The sequence below is a fragment of the Notothenia rossii genome (genome assembly GCF_949606895.1).
Source record: "Notothenia rossii genome assembly, contig: scaffold_102, whole genome shotgun sequence".
Taxonomy (NCBI): Eukaryota; Metazoa; Chordata; class Actinopteri; order Perciformes; family Nototheniidae; genus Notothenia; species Notothenia rossii.
In genome coordinates, this window is record NW_027639847.1 from 68343 (window position 1) to 86053 (window position 17711).

Below are 17711 nucleotides of genomic sequence, written 5' to 3' on the forward strand. Positions count from 1 at the left end.
AGAAAATGGTAGAAATGTATCTAATCTGAATTTTGAAGCATTCCTTTAGATCCCCTCCCTCTAAATATATCAATAAACATTAGAAAGTGATGCTCCTGACCACAATACAAGTTTAAGAAGATAATATTGGTTTTAAATAATTCAAAGCTATAAACAGCAACAGGCTCTTTAACCAAGGTACTGTTAGCCTAACATGTAAACTAGTTGTTCACACTAATCCTAATATTATCACTTAATATTAGCAAATTATATTTTATTTTTTAAAACATATTGATGTAAATACATACACATATCGATTTGTTGTATACATATTGCAAATCAAAACCTTTATTCACTAATAATTACCAAAAATCGTAGTTCTATCTCCTGTTATCAATGCATTCACATTGCCCGCCATGAACTTCCGGGGAACGATCCTCGTCTGCATGAACCACGTGACGATAACCGTTTTTGGACTTCCGCTGTCGTAACTCTTTTATCTATACGGCGCTGACACACTCTATAATTTTCCTGAAAATGAAATGTCAACCTCATAGGGCAAATCAGGAATTGCATGAAAATAAGGGGCCACCCTCTTTCTTTGAATTGCTCGCCTGTGGGGCACCAGCCGCTCCCTTGCTGCTTTCCTGCCGAAAGCCATGATCAAACACTACAGCAAATGAATGTTATGCAATTGGACACTGATGAAATGTTTTAGTTGCCCTCTAAGTCTCTAGTAGCCCATACACATAACAGACACTCTTGTCCCTTTGTCCTCTGTGTAAAAAAACATGCATTCAATGCTGCCCGTTGCTTCTCTGCCATGACGGATGACTCCTCCTCGTGTTTTTCAGTGTGCAGACAAGATTTGAGTGACACAACCATCAAACAATCAATTAAAAACACCCCCTCTGAGTGCCCTTCTGGAAGCATGGTCATATTTCCCTGCTGCCATAAAAGACAATGGAAAATTCACTGTGCCAGTCCGCGATCAAGAAATGCCACTGCGTGTACAGATCTAAAAAAACTACAATAGGGTGCAAATTTAACATAAAACAAAACCCGAAGTCCGAAAGAAAGCATTATTTAAGTTACATTTTGAATATTTAAGTGGATTATAGACTTTGATGAGCCTAACACATAGCCTATGGTACGGACAGCAATAATATGAAGAACCTCAGCACAAAATGCTTTTGTAATACCCGACATGTTAACAGTAAGATGGCACATTGTGTCCAGTCCTGCTTATCCTCTTGGATTCATCTTGCTGAAGCATAAAGGTTTTAATTGGTTAACCCCCACACTTGGAGTATCAGGGAGTCTGTCATTAGAAAATGAGCCAAACACTTAGCCAGCTTGAGCATTCAGTCCCTACTTTGGGCTGATAGTCATCCATGCTCGTGCTGTATTTGCTTTTACACCAACTAGAGTCGCTAAAGGTGCTTTCAGCCTTTCCGTTCATGCAAGGGTGCCAGCTACACAGCCCGTGTCTTGTTTATCTTTCACTAGAAAAAGGTTTTCTTAGCAGTGATTGTTAAGCGGTAAGTACCCGATGTGTCAGATCCCATTGCTAGCATTTGATTTGAGCAGCATTGACCTTGATTGCGGTGTTGGGCGAAAGCGGCTCCATGCAGCGGAAGAGGACACATCTCTTTTCTCAGCCAAAAGCCCAGCCTGGTCTCTTTCGCCTGCTCTTTGAATATGAGCATGTCAATACAGCCATTGCACACGGCTGCATATGCCCCTCTGGCATGATTCCTCCCCGACTGAATCGATTCAAGCTCTGTTTATCTCATTAGCTTGTAGCGTGTAATCAATCACACAAGGGCATTTGTTTCGGGCTTCCAACCCACTGCGCATTATAACTCAACTCCTATGCTCAGCGTGAACATTGTTCTGTCTACAGTTATCTTTAGCGATGAAGCTACACTGAGCTGCATGTAGCTGAGCACAGCCTCTTGGCATTCATTCAAATTATCCTGTTTCAATAACTCTCATTCATCTGGTGCAGGCATAGCACGAAGATACACGCATTAACAATGTGCGCATATACTCCACTCATGATCATAAGTGGAATTTGGAAATGTTATAAAGAATCTTAAAAAATTAACTGTCATTGTTTTTGTACTACTGCAATGGTTTTGAGATCACTGTATGAAAGCAAAAGGGTGTACACAAACAGGAACATGAGTCACTGCACTTCAGGCTAAAGTCAGTGTTTGTTTGAGAGTTGCTTGAATTTGTTGTGTACATGAATCATATCATGAAGACAGATGTGAGAGCAGTGGACACCATCTAACTGTGGCGGGCTACAGCGGGCGCTCCGCCTCAGGCCAAGCAGCAAATGTGCCTTCGCCTATTTCACAGAACCATGTTGATATCCATACAGCACTTTTCAGAAAAATCATTCCAACACTTACATGCGTCGCCAGGCAGCACATACCATTATTACGATGTTTGAGAAACCTACATGGCATTTTCTAATGGTTCAAAGTAGTTATTTAGCAACACGTCTTATACTTGCTCTGCTCCTTCTCTACTGAATAAAAATGAAGCAGACTTAAACAAGCCATTGAATCGAGTCTCTCACGGGAACAAAAGTACTACAACGCCCGATAGTGCTCATTGAACACTCCTCAAACTGTACTTGAGAGGATGCAACATAATTGTTGACTCATGTTGATTTGTTTAAATCCATGCATTCATAAATCACTCAGGGAGAATGGCTAACAATTACGCCATTGTGTTTAGATGGTTGTTTAATGGTCACCCGGAAGCCCAGAACAATGCGAGGGGATCCCATGCAATACAATGCATTCCCCTTAACATGAACACATGCTGATACAAACTACAGCTTGCATGGTATGACTGCACAAGGCATTGCTCAACTTCTGCTCTAATAATTCCGTCATATTCTCAAAATGATAATATTCAGAGCCATAATGTCTGTAGTCAGATGGGATGTAGAGGCTAGTAGATGTTGCCTAGGGGCATCATGCTGCAGCCCTCAGGACTGCATATGTTAACTGCATATAAAACCTGCTGTGTAGCATTAGGCACAGATAAATGAGGGTGGGCATCTGTCAGTGTTTCTCTGTATTCTGAAATCACAATTAATAGCTCTTCAATCACTAACATTAAAAGTCTGTCTTATTCATAACTTGCCAGTGTTCCTCGGTGCACAAAGACATCACATAAAAAATGATTATTAAAATGATTATCAGCATGAACAGTTTAAGCTTTTATTTTGTATCTGTACTTTACAGCTTGTTCACGGTAATTAATTATTATAGCTGAGAAGCTCTACCAATTAAAGCTGGTGGCAAGGCAGGTCAGATTAGCTGCTCATTGCTTTTTAAAAAACTATTAATTAAAGTCCAAAGCAGAAAGCCGATTAATGTGAATGACCGGTGCTCCAACAGGTCACCTTGTTCTTTAAAACTTTTTAAGTTAAATACATTTTTGGGAAATAATTGCACTTCCGACATCAAAGAGGATTTCCCTCCTGGTCCTGAGGGGATCAAGAGGACATATTTCACTGGTTTTGAACCCTCATTTTAAAGATATATTAGCATCAACTTGAAGGACACGGGGTCAAATTGCCTTCATTACCTGTGTGCCAGCATAATTCAGGGATGCAACACTTTGGGATTAAGCGGTAATTGGCAGACACTGCACAGAAAATATCATGCAAGAGCAACAGCAAGAACAACAACAGCATCACACATAATGCTGTTTGGCAGCTCTAACATGCAAACACTTGATCTTCCTCTAACACACCTTTTTAAACCTGAACAGTATTAATTTACCGATAATTTGGCCTGGAAAGAAATTGGATTTTGAAAATACTAAACCGCAGTGAAGTGGAAAAGAAAAATCTCCCTGCACTGACACATCCATCTGTGTTTGTTCTTACTTGAGCTTTTCTGCTGTGTTGGTTTGGAAATGTAAATATACCACACAAGCAAAAAACAATCGTCAATATTTAATCTCGAGTCACTCCCTGCTGAAAATGAGTGTTTATCCGCCTCAGACAGTCACAACTGCTGCGTTCATTACCTCAAGTAACTCCAAATGGGTAAAACCAGACAGCCAGTGCCAATCCTATTTCATACTGTGCAGCAAGGATGATTGAACCATAGCAGAAAATGAGTTCAGCACATTCTGAATCATTGAATGAAAAAAAAATCATGGTTTTAATGGTGTATTCATAGGGGAGATTAGTAAACCAGATTGGTTTCAGATCTATAACATCATTTAGAATATGGAAGCTAATGCACCAACCCTTGCATTTCTTCTTATTTTGCTCTCATCGGGCGTTTTCAGAGCAGCAGATTACACAAAACCACAAGACTAAACTGCAGGTGTGAAAGTAACGCAGTTGAATTTTGATGTGTAATGTTTCTTTAAACTATACTTCTCACAAATGCCCTTATTTTGGCACTTGGTTAATGAATGAGACCTTAAATCAAGTCATCATTGGAAAAAGATACAAATAAAAGAGATCATTTTGGACACACCCATGTGTTCCTGGCCCTTAAGTTTGAACTGAGAATATGCTAACACCCATTTGGATGAAATCAGAGGCCTTTATATGTAATGCAATGACGGAAACAATGTTCCTTACCAGCGTGAAAGGGGTGTGTGTGAAAGATGTGATTTATTACCTCACTTATTCCTGCTACAAGTTACAACCCCATTTTAAAACCTCCCTGAAATCAACTTAAAAATCACATAACAAGTAGCTATCCAAGCATTCCCATACATAATTATGTATCACTTACAAAGGTCCTATTTGTTAGTATCATCAGAACAGTTCCTCATATCAAGACCAACATTAATCAGTCTGTTCAGGAATTACGTACCATGGTAGCATCATTAGCACTCACGATTGATTCCCATCAAGACCCTGCTTGTTAACAATCAAGGTGTCTTTTGTAGATTGCATCCACATTTGCATAATACTCTATACAGCAAGCCTGTGCTACTGAAATACACATCGCAAAATATTAAATAAGAAAGTTGACAACTTTAATTTAAGAAAATAAGATGAAAGATGATATACAATGTGTACTATACAGTAGGAAGCCAACAGCTCAGACACAATAGATAATAAGTGACCTCAAAGGAATTGGAGAAAGACGTTGGATGACATGTTATTTTCTTATCTGAGCCTTATTTTTCCTAACAAGGAGAAATAAATACAACATTGTTCAGCCTGAATCTACTCGACTCAAATCTACTTGAGTGCAGAAGAAAAAGTGTGTTATTTTTCCGTATTTAAAAAAACAGATTTCCTCTTGTTGGAGAGATGGATGTTTTGAAAGGGCAACCACATTTTGCGGGGAGCAAGGTTGACTACAGAAGAAACCAATAACATTGTACCCGTCCTTCTCCCACTGCTGTTCTCCTACTCCTTTTACTAATCCATTCTGTCAGTAGCAGTATGCGGTTTATTAGGTGCTACAGAGTTGTTAATCTATAAATGCCACGCTGTTATTGTTTATAGTTTGCGTATTACTTTCTGTAAAACTTCTATAGGAAGAGTTTATTCTTGTGATTTTATTGCAGGTAGGGTTAGAGCAAAGATCGGGCAGCGATTTTTAGCCTGAGCCCTTTGAAAAACCCACATTTGTAAAAAATAAAATAAATAAGTCAAACCAGTCACATCTAATAATACATTTCATTTATATAGCACACTTTAAAAACAAAATAATAAAACAAATAAAATTTAAATATATCTAAGGAGCATATTGAATACAATATGGTAATATAAAAAAAAGGTTAAGTGCATAAAAGGTTAAAATAAAAAATTAATAAAGAAAAGGACAGTCAGTAAAATGCGGTGGGTCTTGAGGCATTTCTTAAAAACTGAGCAGAGGTCCGCATGTTCTCTTCAAGCTGATCCCACATTCTCCTCACATTTCACATCAGACACACTGACCACTCAACTGCTGTGCAACACAGTGAAGCTCAAACATCTGTACTGGCCAGTTTTGTCTTTGAGAAGTTACTAATATATCTTCCAGCATGTTCATGAGCTGATCCTTTCCCCCTACAAAAGGTAGAGGGACACTTCATTCTCATTAAAGCTGAGGGATTTATGACAAAGCCTTGAGGATTTTCTCAAGATGGTAATTGAGAGAGCTTGTTCGTGTCCCAAAACGGGTTGTTCTGTTGTGCCATGTGTTTGCCATTGGCTAATCTGTGAGTAATTACTGCAGCTATCCCTGGAAGGAACTGGATGTTTATCAGTCAGACACAAAAATAGCAGAACATTGATTTACTGCCAAAATCACTAATTTATTGACGGTATTAGCTCTGAATAGACTTTGGTAACTCTTATACTAATTAATGTTCAACTTCTATGAGAATATCACATTAAGTCACATTTTCCCTCGTGTCTGAAACAAGCCTGGACAAATAATAATTGAAGAATGATTTGGTCATGTTGCTTCATTTTAAGGTCAGCATAGATGTAGTGTAATGAGTATAAAACTGAGCTCACTCCCAGCGTTCACCGCCACTGTCAGGTCACATCATCATTATTGGATGGAGAGAGTGATGAAAGGGGAAGACCTCTATCATTATGTGAAATGATCATCCCAGCCTCCTGACTTCATAGTGCTAGGCACGACTGTAGCCTTACATTTAGCCCCTAGTAACTCCCCCTCCCTCCGAGCTAAAACACTTGGCTGTAGACACAAGCTGTGCCATCTCCAATACACTGATTATAGGTTAAGCTGATTTTCCTTGAAGGACAGAGTTGAAACTCTTCCTGTTCACTCTCTGCTTGTATGTCATTGTAACACTCTGAAGGCAGAAGTGAATAACATGTGCTTTCCCCCCATATTTCAGTCACTGTGTGTGGCAGAATATGGTTTGACAGTGGGGGAGGGTAAGGCTCCAGGGCTGGGTCAGGGGCTTTGCTTAGTGTCTGTGCGTTAGTGTGCTGTATAATGTGTGTCTTTGTGCGTATACAGCACACTGTGTGTCTGCATATACAATATATTCGCCTCTAGTAGCATCTTTGCTCCGTCTTTTAATCTCCAGCAGGCCTTATGAATGTGAACACAACTGTTACCGCACTGCCAGCTGTCCCTAATACTTTCTTTTTAGTAACACAGCGGTACTGCCCCCAGGGACCATGAGTAACCACCAATACATATAATGAGATTATAGACAAAAATTCATTAAGAAAAAGGGGAAACCTATTTTAATTGTGCAGCATTACTGATTGGACCAGTAAACATCATTACAAGCCTTAGCAGTAAATCCCTGTGAGACAGGAATAATGCTACATTTTCTGGCATGTTACAGGTTTGTAAATGCAATAACATTACACCCCCAGCATCTGAAATAGGAGTAGTAGCTGCACCAATCAATACAATGGTTTATATTTTTGCCTAAAAACATGTTAGCTTTCATTTAATGATGAGATAAGGGAAGCTTGGGACTGCTAACTGAATTGAACTGAAACGGAATCGACAAAAGAACATTTAAGGGTCTCTTGGCATGAGCAGTAATGTAATATTGAGAGGACATGTTTTTGACCTTGTATTCCATTGAATGGTCATCTTCAAATGAAATGTATTCAGGAGTACCTCCCACTGTACTCTTTGTCTAGGACTACAAAAGTCACATTGGTCAGTGTCAGAAAAGCCTAACCCTAATCAGCAAACATGTCAACCAGCACAACCTTGCTTTCTCAATTGCAAACCTATCTCTAATGAAAACAAATATTAAAGAAGCTGCACAACAGTGAATCATTTCTAAGATACAGCATGACGTCGTAAAAAAGGAAAACAAAAAAATCCAGCTTTCGCCAGACATCAAGCAGTCCATTCCTTTGATTGTAATGCACTTGATTGGGACTTGTATAATCCCCAGATTTCAAACACTATTTCCAAATGTAAGTGAGTGGTGATGCCAAACATGGTGATTATCGTTGGCATCCTCTGCTGAAATAGCTAAAACATGTCAGTATGAATCCAACGGCTACAAAAGTTTGAAGGAATTCAACATTGAATGATTCTGTGCTGCTGGCCACTCCAAGCGACTCTTGATGTACCTCGGGCAAACAACTGCTGTCCCTGGAAGAAGAAACGCTGCTGGAGAGAAGGCAGAGATCTTCTGCCAGCGTAGGTCTGTGCAGCACAGTTTATTCTAGTTCCTCTGTAGGACATTAATGAGGCAGGATAGTGGCTGTCTTAATGAGTAGCCAGACAGATTTTAAGTACCCCATGGAGTGTAATCCACGGAGGTACGACAGCACTGCTGCAAGACTCAACAGATTGATCTTAGTTTAATTTAGCTAAAACTTTCTTCCATGCGGTTCATTAAAAAAGGGCATGTATTATAAGCTTCTACTTTTAGGACCACCATGGGACATATAGTCAAACCATGCCATCACAACTTTTTGTGCAATTTAGAAACCCAGACTGACTTATTGAACAAACACCATTGTTACCTTTAATTATTAATGAAGATGTTGCTTTTTTTCTCTACGTTGTATACTCTTACCATCTGTTCAGAAGACAGAAGTGATAATAGTTCTTTATGAACATCCAGGGAGGAAAAGTAATTTCCAGACAGTTAACTTTTAAAGTGTGTTGTACGTTAAGGGGACAATTATATTTGCTTGAGATTTTTCAAAACAAAGTTTCTCCTTACTCTCTATTAATACAAACTTTCCTTTAGTTTCAAAGGACTTTTTAATGATCTGCATTTTGATGCTTTGGTAAATAGGAGCACTCGTTTTGATGCAGGAGGTCAGAACATCTGGGTGGAAATCATGTTAGCCTTTCTGCACTCAAGTCATGTATAAGTAATAATAACTGTTAGCTGATGTAGAAAAAGCACTTGTATTTTTCAAGGTTCAAGAATGCAAATTGTGAAAAATGTTTTTATTTTTGCAGCACTAAGGGTGTAAAACATGCACTACAACACATAAGGACTGTTCTGCTGTCAGCAAACAAAGGCTCACTGGTTAATATTTATGATCATTAAAATGTACCAGTTCCCCCTTGTAATCACTGTGCTTGTTTGCCTCTGTTTCCAAAAGCAAGATGTGACAGCCAAATGTAGATGTACACTGAACAAAAATATAAATGCAACACTTTTGTTTTTGCTCCCATTTTTCATGAGATGAACTCAAAGATCTAAAACATTTTCTATATACACAAAATAACCATTTCTCTCAAATATTGTTCACAAATCTGAAAAAAACTGTGATAGTGAGCACTTCTCCTTTGCCGAGATAATCCATCCCACCTCACAGGTGTGGCATATCAAGATGCTGATTAGACAGCATGATTATTGCACAGGTGTGCCTTAGGCTGGCCGCAATAAAAGGCCACTCTAAAATGTGCAGTTTTGCTTTATTGGGGGGGTCTGGGGGGGTCCGAAAACCCTAGGGTTAAACCCTAACCCTAACATGTCACCCATCTCCTTCGCATAGAGTTGATCAGGTTGTTGATTGTGGCCTGTGGAATGTCTGTCCACTCCTCTTCAATGTCTGTGTGAAGTTGCTGGATATTGGCAGGAACTGGAACACGCTGTCGTATACGCCGATCCAGAGCATCCCAAACATGCTCAATGGGTGACATGTTAGGGTTAGGGTTAGTTAATTTCTTTCTTTAAAGGCAAAAACATGAAAAAGCTAAAAAAAACAAACAATTGAATACAATATATTTGGAGCAATTTAATTTATAAATGGTTGTCAACTTAAAAACTTGTGTTCACAATGATGGTAATTAAGTACATACAACTTAAAATTCCTTTTAAATTATGTGGTAAAACTAGTCGGAACAACTGTCTGATTCCTCACAACATCTTGTGAGGAATCAACTTCAAAACTTGTGTTTATGCTACCAATTATTAAGTAAGTGGTAATTAAAAACACCTCTGATTCTAGAGGAAAAGCCTTCTCCCCTAACTCAAATAACTTTGTTGCTTTAAGACAATTTCATTAGAAGTTGTCTTAACTCAATAAACATCGATGTAAACTGTTGCGTTGATTTTCTTTGTTGAATCAACGCATTTGTTTTTAGAGTGTAACATTCATGCTTTACATTTTAATGCTGATTATAAGCTTTGTAATAAAGAGTTGTGGGTACTTCCACTTCAGAATAACCATCAAGATCTCAATTTACATTTCTTCTTTGACCCTCTGAAAGAAATTGGAATAATTGATTAAAGAGATACCAATAGCTCTATTAATGTTTCTGCAGTATAACCTAACCAACCGTTTCTTATGCTTATGAGTAAAAACAGCTTCAACCAATTATAAACCCGGCTATTAGCATTAATGAAAAAAATAGCAAACTAAACAAATTGAAATGTTGACTTTAATTAAAAGTATTATGTCAACAGATAGTATTATTAATTAAAAATAATAAGTTAGAATATAAAATATTAGTTTCAACTTATCACTGCTTTCAACTAACCTAATTTTATGTGTAATATGTTGACATAATACATTTAATTAAAGGAAAGGTTTCCTTTGTTTCAGTGTATCTTGTAAATAGGCCCCTGTAAGGAAGTTGTAATAGATATATTCCATTGTATCCTATTCTACTCCTCAGTGGTAATAAAGGGCAACAGTGGCAAAACTGCAGCCACATCATGTGTGTGTATTTCTGGCGCCTCAGCACTTTGTGTATTGTACGGCTAAGGCGAGGGGGCAACCATGAACACAGAATGAAATGACAAGCCGTCCGCTTCCATAAATGAGATCTGGATGCTATTTGCTGACATTGCCAGACCGAGCAGAAACTAAATATATACACGGTCAGAGAGTGCAGCGCTAGGGCAGCTTCATTGCATGTGAGCATTATACAGGCTGAGGAAAGGGCGGCAGGTGTTGCTGCCATCATGCATGTAGACTGTGGAACAGATGAGGAGAAGTTTAAAGAAGAGAGGAGCACAAAAAGTTCATGCTGTTGGATGTGGAGGAATCAGTGTTTTTATTGCATTTCCCAGTGTATAGCGACCTAGGGTTTGGGTTCCCATTATAGAGCACTAAATGGCTCACTGGAAATAAAGATAATTGTTTCATTGTATTCACATTTTGCCAAAGTATGATGGCAACACAGTTACTCTGTCTTGAAGACTTTCTGTGAAAATGAGTTTGAGAGACAGTATATTTTGCCCGATATGTCTGATGTCATGATGGGTGTCATGTGTGTTGTGACTGGACCAGTCAGAACTTCCAGGGAGAGTCAGGTTGATGTTTCCTGACACATGAGTAAGGATTTAGGACAGGAGCCCAGACCTATGGGCTGTCTGTGCAAGATTTTCCACTGAGACTTCTGAGTCCCAGCTACTGTACATATATAGACTTAAGCACTGAACCCTGTAATATATTATTTCCAATGCACATTTCACATGCAAAATGCTTTTCCCCCTCTTGCCCCACTAATCCTGGAGCAATACTTCCTGCTTTCTTCAAGTTCATGGCCATATCAACCAAAATGTGACGTCATTAGTGGATCATGGGTTAAAACAATGTAATGGTGTTTCTCCTCTTCATCAGTTGTGAAGAGAACAACAACTGCACTACATCTTCCTCACAAACAGCCAGGGCTTCCTGGGTAGGTAGGTAGGTGTCAGAAATGAGACCGAACAGCCCACTTAACTTCGACTCAAGCTTTCCTTTTCTCAAGACAATGCCCCCTTTTTTGTTCGCTTCTGTAGACAAGTTGTTATTTTCTGTCTGGAAGGTATAGTGTGCTCCCTGGGGTCACCAGTCAAAGTGCTCTGTAAGACTTTGCTCTAGAAAAACAGGCTCTACAGAATATTTTGTTCTTTCACTCAACTCCCCCTTTTTTCAAATGTTTTAATTCTTCCACATGTTATTATAATGTGCATCATAGAGGATAATATTCACATTAATTACATTTGCATTATCAACTAGACTCTCTGAATTTAATTGGACCTGCAGCAGCTCTGCTCTCCAGTTAGGAGACAATCTCTCCATCACCCTTTGAGATCTCAACACCCAAATGCTCATCATGAGGATTAGCAGCAATTATTTTCATCACGCAGACTCTCCTCTCTATCCCCAGCTCACACTGGCTCTCTGCAGCATGTACCATGCATTCATCTTCCCTCTCACTTCAAACCGAGCTGCTGCACACGCAGAGACCCAGGGACAAAGATGGTAATCTCCCCGATCCAAACCTGATCAGCACGGAGATCGCTTCATCTCTATGCATTTGTCTCTCAGATGTAACGCGTTATCTGAACCCCAGGCACAACAAATAAAGTATGATTATGTTTACCTCAATCGGAGACTTCAACGTGAGACTGCTATTCCCAGCGCATGCGGCAGAAGGACTCCCATTCATTCTAGAAATCCTGTTTGTGTCCATGCTGCGCGTTGTCCCCCCATTCCTCTTCCTTAGTCCCTTGCTGAAAGAAAGGCAGCAGTCAAAGCATCCCTTTCTTTTATTCTGCTGTGCCAGCTGACACCCGCCTTCATGCCTTGGATGCTGGAGATGAAGAAAAAAAACGCTCCCAGGATTTATTTTCCTTTCCTCTCTCTCCTGCTCTTCTTGCGCTCAAACAAGCCGAAACAGGCGCAAGCGGAGAGACGTCAGAGTGGCAGCGATGTTTGTGTTTCTGCACCTCTTCTTTATCTCTCTCTGGCTTTGTCTCCCTCCTTTTACCCCTCCACCTCTCTCCGTATCTGTCCCTCTCTGTTTCTGTCTGCTGTCCGCGGCTCGGTGCCTCTACTCGGTCGTGACGGGTGACACGGCTCTACGCGTGCGGAGACATAATGTGAATGTGCTTATGTTGGGAGACTAAAGTAGCCTCTTAGCAGAGATTGAGACCACCCTCCCCTCCTCCCTTCCAGAGATGGGCTTTCTAATGGCATGTACCATTAACGCTCCGAGCAGGGTGGGCTGCTGCACTTAAACGAGACAGGGGGAGAGGGAGAAAAGGGAGAAAGGAGCATAAAGAGAGAGGAGGGAGATGGAGATCACTTGTTAACGAACATGTGGTCAAAGACACAGAGAAAGAAAGTGGCATTACTGTTTTTTTATTATATTTTAATTAACAGCGCATTAGTAACACACTGTACAAGCTACCCCTCTATGCCAATTGTCTTACACATGACCTTATTGTACAGATCCTTCATCCCTGATAAAGACACTTAAAGACAACAGCTTGGACATATGCAGAATCATGGTATAAGACAAGAGCATATGTTGGTTTTGGCAGCGGTGAATTAATTCTCGAAGAGCTGCAATTGTGTCACAGATAAAGCATTCCCTTGTGCATGAGTGCCTATAGCACAAATGAAGAAATATATTGCGGAAATTGGGCGGAATTAAGCAAATGTTGCATGCACACACAAATGTCATCTTGTTTTAAACTCCATATATCTCCAGATGTTGATTTCATTGATTGGCAGGAACTACCTTAATGCCAATTCTACTCGAACATTTCCATCCTACTAAAAAGTGCCACATCTAATTTCAGGCGTCGATGAATAAAGAGCTTTTATTCAGTGGAGGTGAGACAGCGTCTGGTGAGAGGATCAAAAACCATTCACCTCAGCCAGCTCACCTCCTCTGAGCCGGAGACCAGACATGTCTTTCCAAGGGCCAAAAACACAGAGGTGGCCCTGCTTACATTACGTCATGTAAGACAAGACCTCGAGAAGAGAAAAACAAGTGTTTTACATCCATGGAAAAGAACAAATAACGTCTGATGTATTCATCCTTTAAGACAATTTTTCCTTTAGCCTTTACAGTAGGATAGAAAAAAAAGCAGGCAGCAGCCAAAGAGAAATGAAATCACTAAATTGCAGTTTCGAGTGCAGACACTGATGTGATAGTGGGTGTGTTTATGCCTGTAAGCCGGACAATCTGAGGAAAAGCCGTCAGATGATCTTTCGACTGTGTGCTACAATTCTCTGCAAAGTGTCATGTGGTATTTTGAGCTTCAGTCCGTCAGGCGGCTTGGACTCTCATGCCCTATAGTTGCTGAATCAAAAAGCATGAGAGTGTGACAAGGGCGTCCGAAAGAACCATTAACTGGAAATGATGAGTGTTCCAGGGTGGCTCAATTATGTGCGAGAAAAAAAAAGAAATAAGGGCTGTTAAAGGGAAAATCATATCTGATCTTGTTGATGTATTTTAAAAGTGGAGAATTTCTTTTTGTGTGTCAGCTGCTCGGGTGTTATGATGCTCAAATAGAAGGGAATTGAGTTGAGATTATAGTTGTTATTATGAAAATGTATGAAAAAGCATTTTAAGAGGACTCAGCTTAGATTTGAAAGACAACGCAATATGTGCATTTCCCTCTTTTTATATTTGGATATGATTGAAGTTGCAGTGTTCTTATTTCTTAAGTAATCCCTGTTTTCTGAATGTATAAATCAAGTAAAACAAAAACAAAAACAAAAAGGAACCAACCATACAGCTTACCAGCATCACAGTTGTCAGTTTAACTATTTCCCAATATTTGTGCTAAGCTAAGCTAACTAGCATCTAGTTGTAGATTCATATTTAAAGTACAGACAGATATATGTTTCGTCTTAATTATTTCATAAGCATATTTCTTAAAATGTCAAACTATTCCTTTAAAACTTTTCCCACAAAATGAAAACAAAATCATAAATGTGTGAACTGAATGTCAGCGTCGCTCCGTGCTGGGTGCTTTTTTCATGCTCTCACATGCAGGTCAGGTGTGCTGGAGACTCCAAATAACCCATCAGGGTGAATGTGAGCTGGAGTGCGTTTGATATATGAATCCTTTGAAACATGCTTGTGTAGGACTATAAATAAATTTGACTTGACTATTCAGTTTGCAAACAGCACACGATTACACACACAGTGCTTGTTCTGACACACCATGCAGCCACAGAGCCAAGGTCATGTTTTGGGTCAGTATGAAGAATCCTTCGTGATGATTTGATTTATCTGCTCCAATCAATCTTTTCTCAGGAAGCTATTTGTACAACTCACGCATGAACCAATGAACTCTTTATGTATGTGTGTGTTTAAAGTATGCCACGCATGGTTTGAATTGTTCAGAGCTGCACTGTGGGTGTATCTTTCCTTTTGGAGGAGTATGATTTTTTTCACAAACCATCTGGTGCATCTTTTCAGACCTAATAAGAGAGAAACATGAAGACATTGGAGTTCAGCAGATGATCGAGGTAGGATATGAGTAGGCACACACACACACACACACACACACACACACACACACACACACACACACACACACACACACACACACACACACACACACACACACACACACACACACACACACACACACACACACACACACACACACACACACACACACACACACACACACACACACACACACACACACACAAAGGCAAGGTCAACAGATGGAAGGGGCCCCGATATGCTGCCAGTGCTGGAGCCATGCCTGGTGGCCCGGCCCCTCTGGCCTCACCGGGGGTCCATCGATTTCTAATATTCTTCCAACAGACTTTGAAGTTGGGAGAGATTGTAATTTTTCCTTGCCTGGCAAACCACTCTTGTTTTGGGGCTTGGTATTGTTACACATTACTTTGGCGGAAGATGAGATGAAGTTAGCATCTCGTCCAAAACACTAGGAATCAGTCAGTAGCACTAAAATAGAGACCACTTTACTTCTGAAGTGTCAGTGCTGTAACTGATCTTACCCACCATTGCAGACACAGCTATTTATTTGAGGAATGTGCTCTGAATTATTTATTTAGAGGTAGATGTGAGTTATTTTACTGCCTCATAGTTTCTGCATGCCTTTATTTAGTCCATTTTCTTTTTATGTTTTTGTCTGGACAAAACTTAACTCTTGCAAAGCTATATAAGCTGGTTTGCCACTTTTTGTTCATCATTACACTTTATGTAAAAACAAGTTACTTTTTGTTCCAACTCATGTTTGAGCTCTCCTCCCTTGTCCAGAATAAAGCGAGGTTGTGACATTTCTAGAATTCTAAATAAATACATTACATCTCAATTGACTAAAGATTGAATTCCAACACTAACTAAAGTCCTTTTTTACACCAGTTCCCCTTACTTTAACTCTTGCTAAACAAAAACTCTCCAACATACAATTTGTAAGGACACATTTTTCTCAAGTGTCTCACATCTCAGCGAGAAAGAAAAATGACAGTAATCATCATTACCCTTAACAAATCCTGTCATATGCTTAGTGAAGTTAGCTGGAACTTTTCAGCTAAAGTGTTCTTTTTATATCCTGAAGTATTGTAAGGCCTAGAGGCACACACTTAACAAGGTAGAGGAACGAGGGAGCGAGGATGGAAACGGGTTATGTCAGGACTGTGTCAGCCACAGTTATGCTATTTCTCCAAGCAGCACACAAGAGTGCAAACATGACCAATAAAACAGTGAGTATACACAGACTGTGGCAGCTTGTCACTGCTTCTAAAATGTCTGACTCACATGCGTCGCTGAACCAGACACCTCTACAATAAACTCTCCCTGGTGTGGATGAATGACACTGGCTTGTAGGCTATGTGATGCTTATAAAGAACATTTAACTGATACATGGGCAGGTGGCGGGCCCAATAACCGCCTGCGTTATAGCTTCGCTGCGTCTACGGCCTTGGGCTGTATCATTACTTGGAGGTGAGTGTGACGCCAGGTGACCCCCTCAGACACTGAGACTGATGGGTAGTGAAGGTGCTCTGGCCCCGTTTCCTCATAATAAATGAGTGGCCTTCCTGAAGACAGAATTAGGGAGCAGCTGTGGCAATGAAACCTTATCTTTTATTAAAATAAATAGCTGCTCTAACCTCTGCTTTGTGAAAGGTTCATTAGTAACAGAGAATGAAAGTAGTTTATTACAAGTTGAATGTTTTCTGCTGTACTTTGGTTCTGGGCTGTGGATCTTCATCACAGTGTTTGTCGAGAGGGGTGTAATGCATCTTTCGGCAGCTGCATGATTGTCGTCATGTTTATTTGAGTGTAATGGAAATTATGTCAGATGGGTGTGTGGTTTTGAGATTGTCCTTGGCAGCATTAGCTTTGGGTGCGCACATGATCATTTGTTTTGACACTGTACTATGTCATTGAAGTGTTGAAAACATTTCTTTTTCATAAATACATTTAATTGTTGACTGGTAAACATGTATATTTTGCACGTTTGTCACATGCTCCAGTCTAGATGAATGATTTAAAATATGTTAAAATCAAAATGATAATTATTGGCCGAAAACAACCTCAAAAGCAACAATACATCACCACAGTGCTGAGCAAATACAGTGCAAAAGAAACAAGACAAAGCTAGACATGTTCTTTTATTTAAATTGGTTATAATATCCATTCAAACAGAAATAAATAAAACATCCTGCAGGGAATGTCAAGCATTTGATATATCTTCAAAGGAGTTAATGCTAACATTAGCAGCTATGTCTGCCTCTCCAATGGATTTGGGTACTTTGCCCAAAGAGATTCTGACATTTTCACCGTAGGGGGTGGTATCGAACCACTGACCCTCCGATTGATATACCCATTTATTCTCTGGACCACAGTCGTCCCATTCTTGAATAATAGCAAGAACAATTGAACCCCAAAAGAGACTAAAACACGCCTTCCAGCACAAATATGTATTAACTATCTTTCTTCACGTATTGCCATAGGCTACTTAAACTTCTGACCACAATATAGTGATTTAAGAAAATATGACTATATCGTTTAGTGGTTTCATTCCAAGGAGAAATGGAGTCTGGAGTA

The 17711-nt window shown here is 39.7% G+C and overlaps 1 protein-coding gene across 5 annotated transcripts in view; it reads right to left on the minus strand.

Moving 5' to 3' along the window:
* LOC307027345 (galactosylgalactosylxylosylprotein 3-beta-glucuronosyltransferase 1) overlaps nt 1–12814 on the minus strand; it is a 79478-nt gene extending 66664 nt beyond the window's left edge. For 3 of the 5 annotated variants that reach the window (XM_079695577.1, XM_079695575.1, XM_079695576.1), the window contains exon 1: nt 12264–12814. The gene's annotated coding sequence lies outside the window, so the exon portion shown is untranslated. The remainder of the gene's footprint in view (nt 1–12263) is intronic. The other 2 variants (XM_079695578.1, XM_079695579.1) reach the window with 2 other exon arrangements.
* Between the last annotated feature and the right edge of the window lie 4897 nt (nt 12815–17711).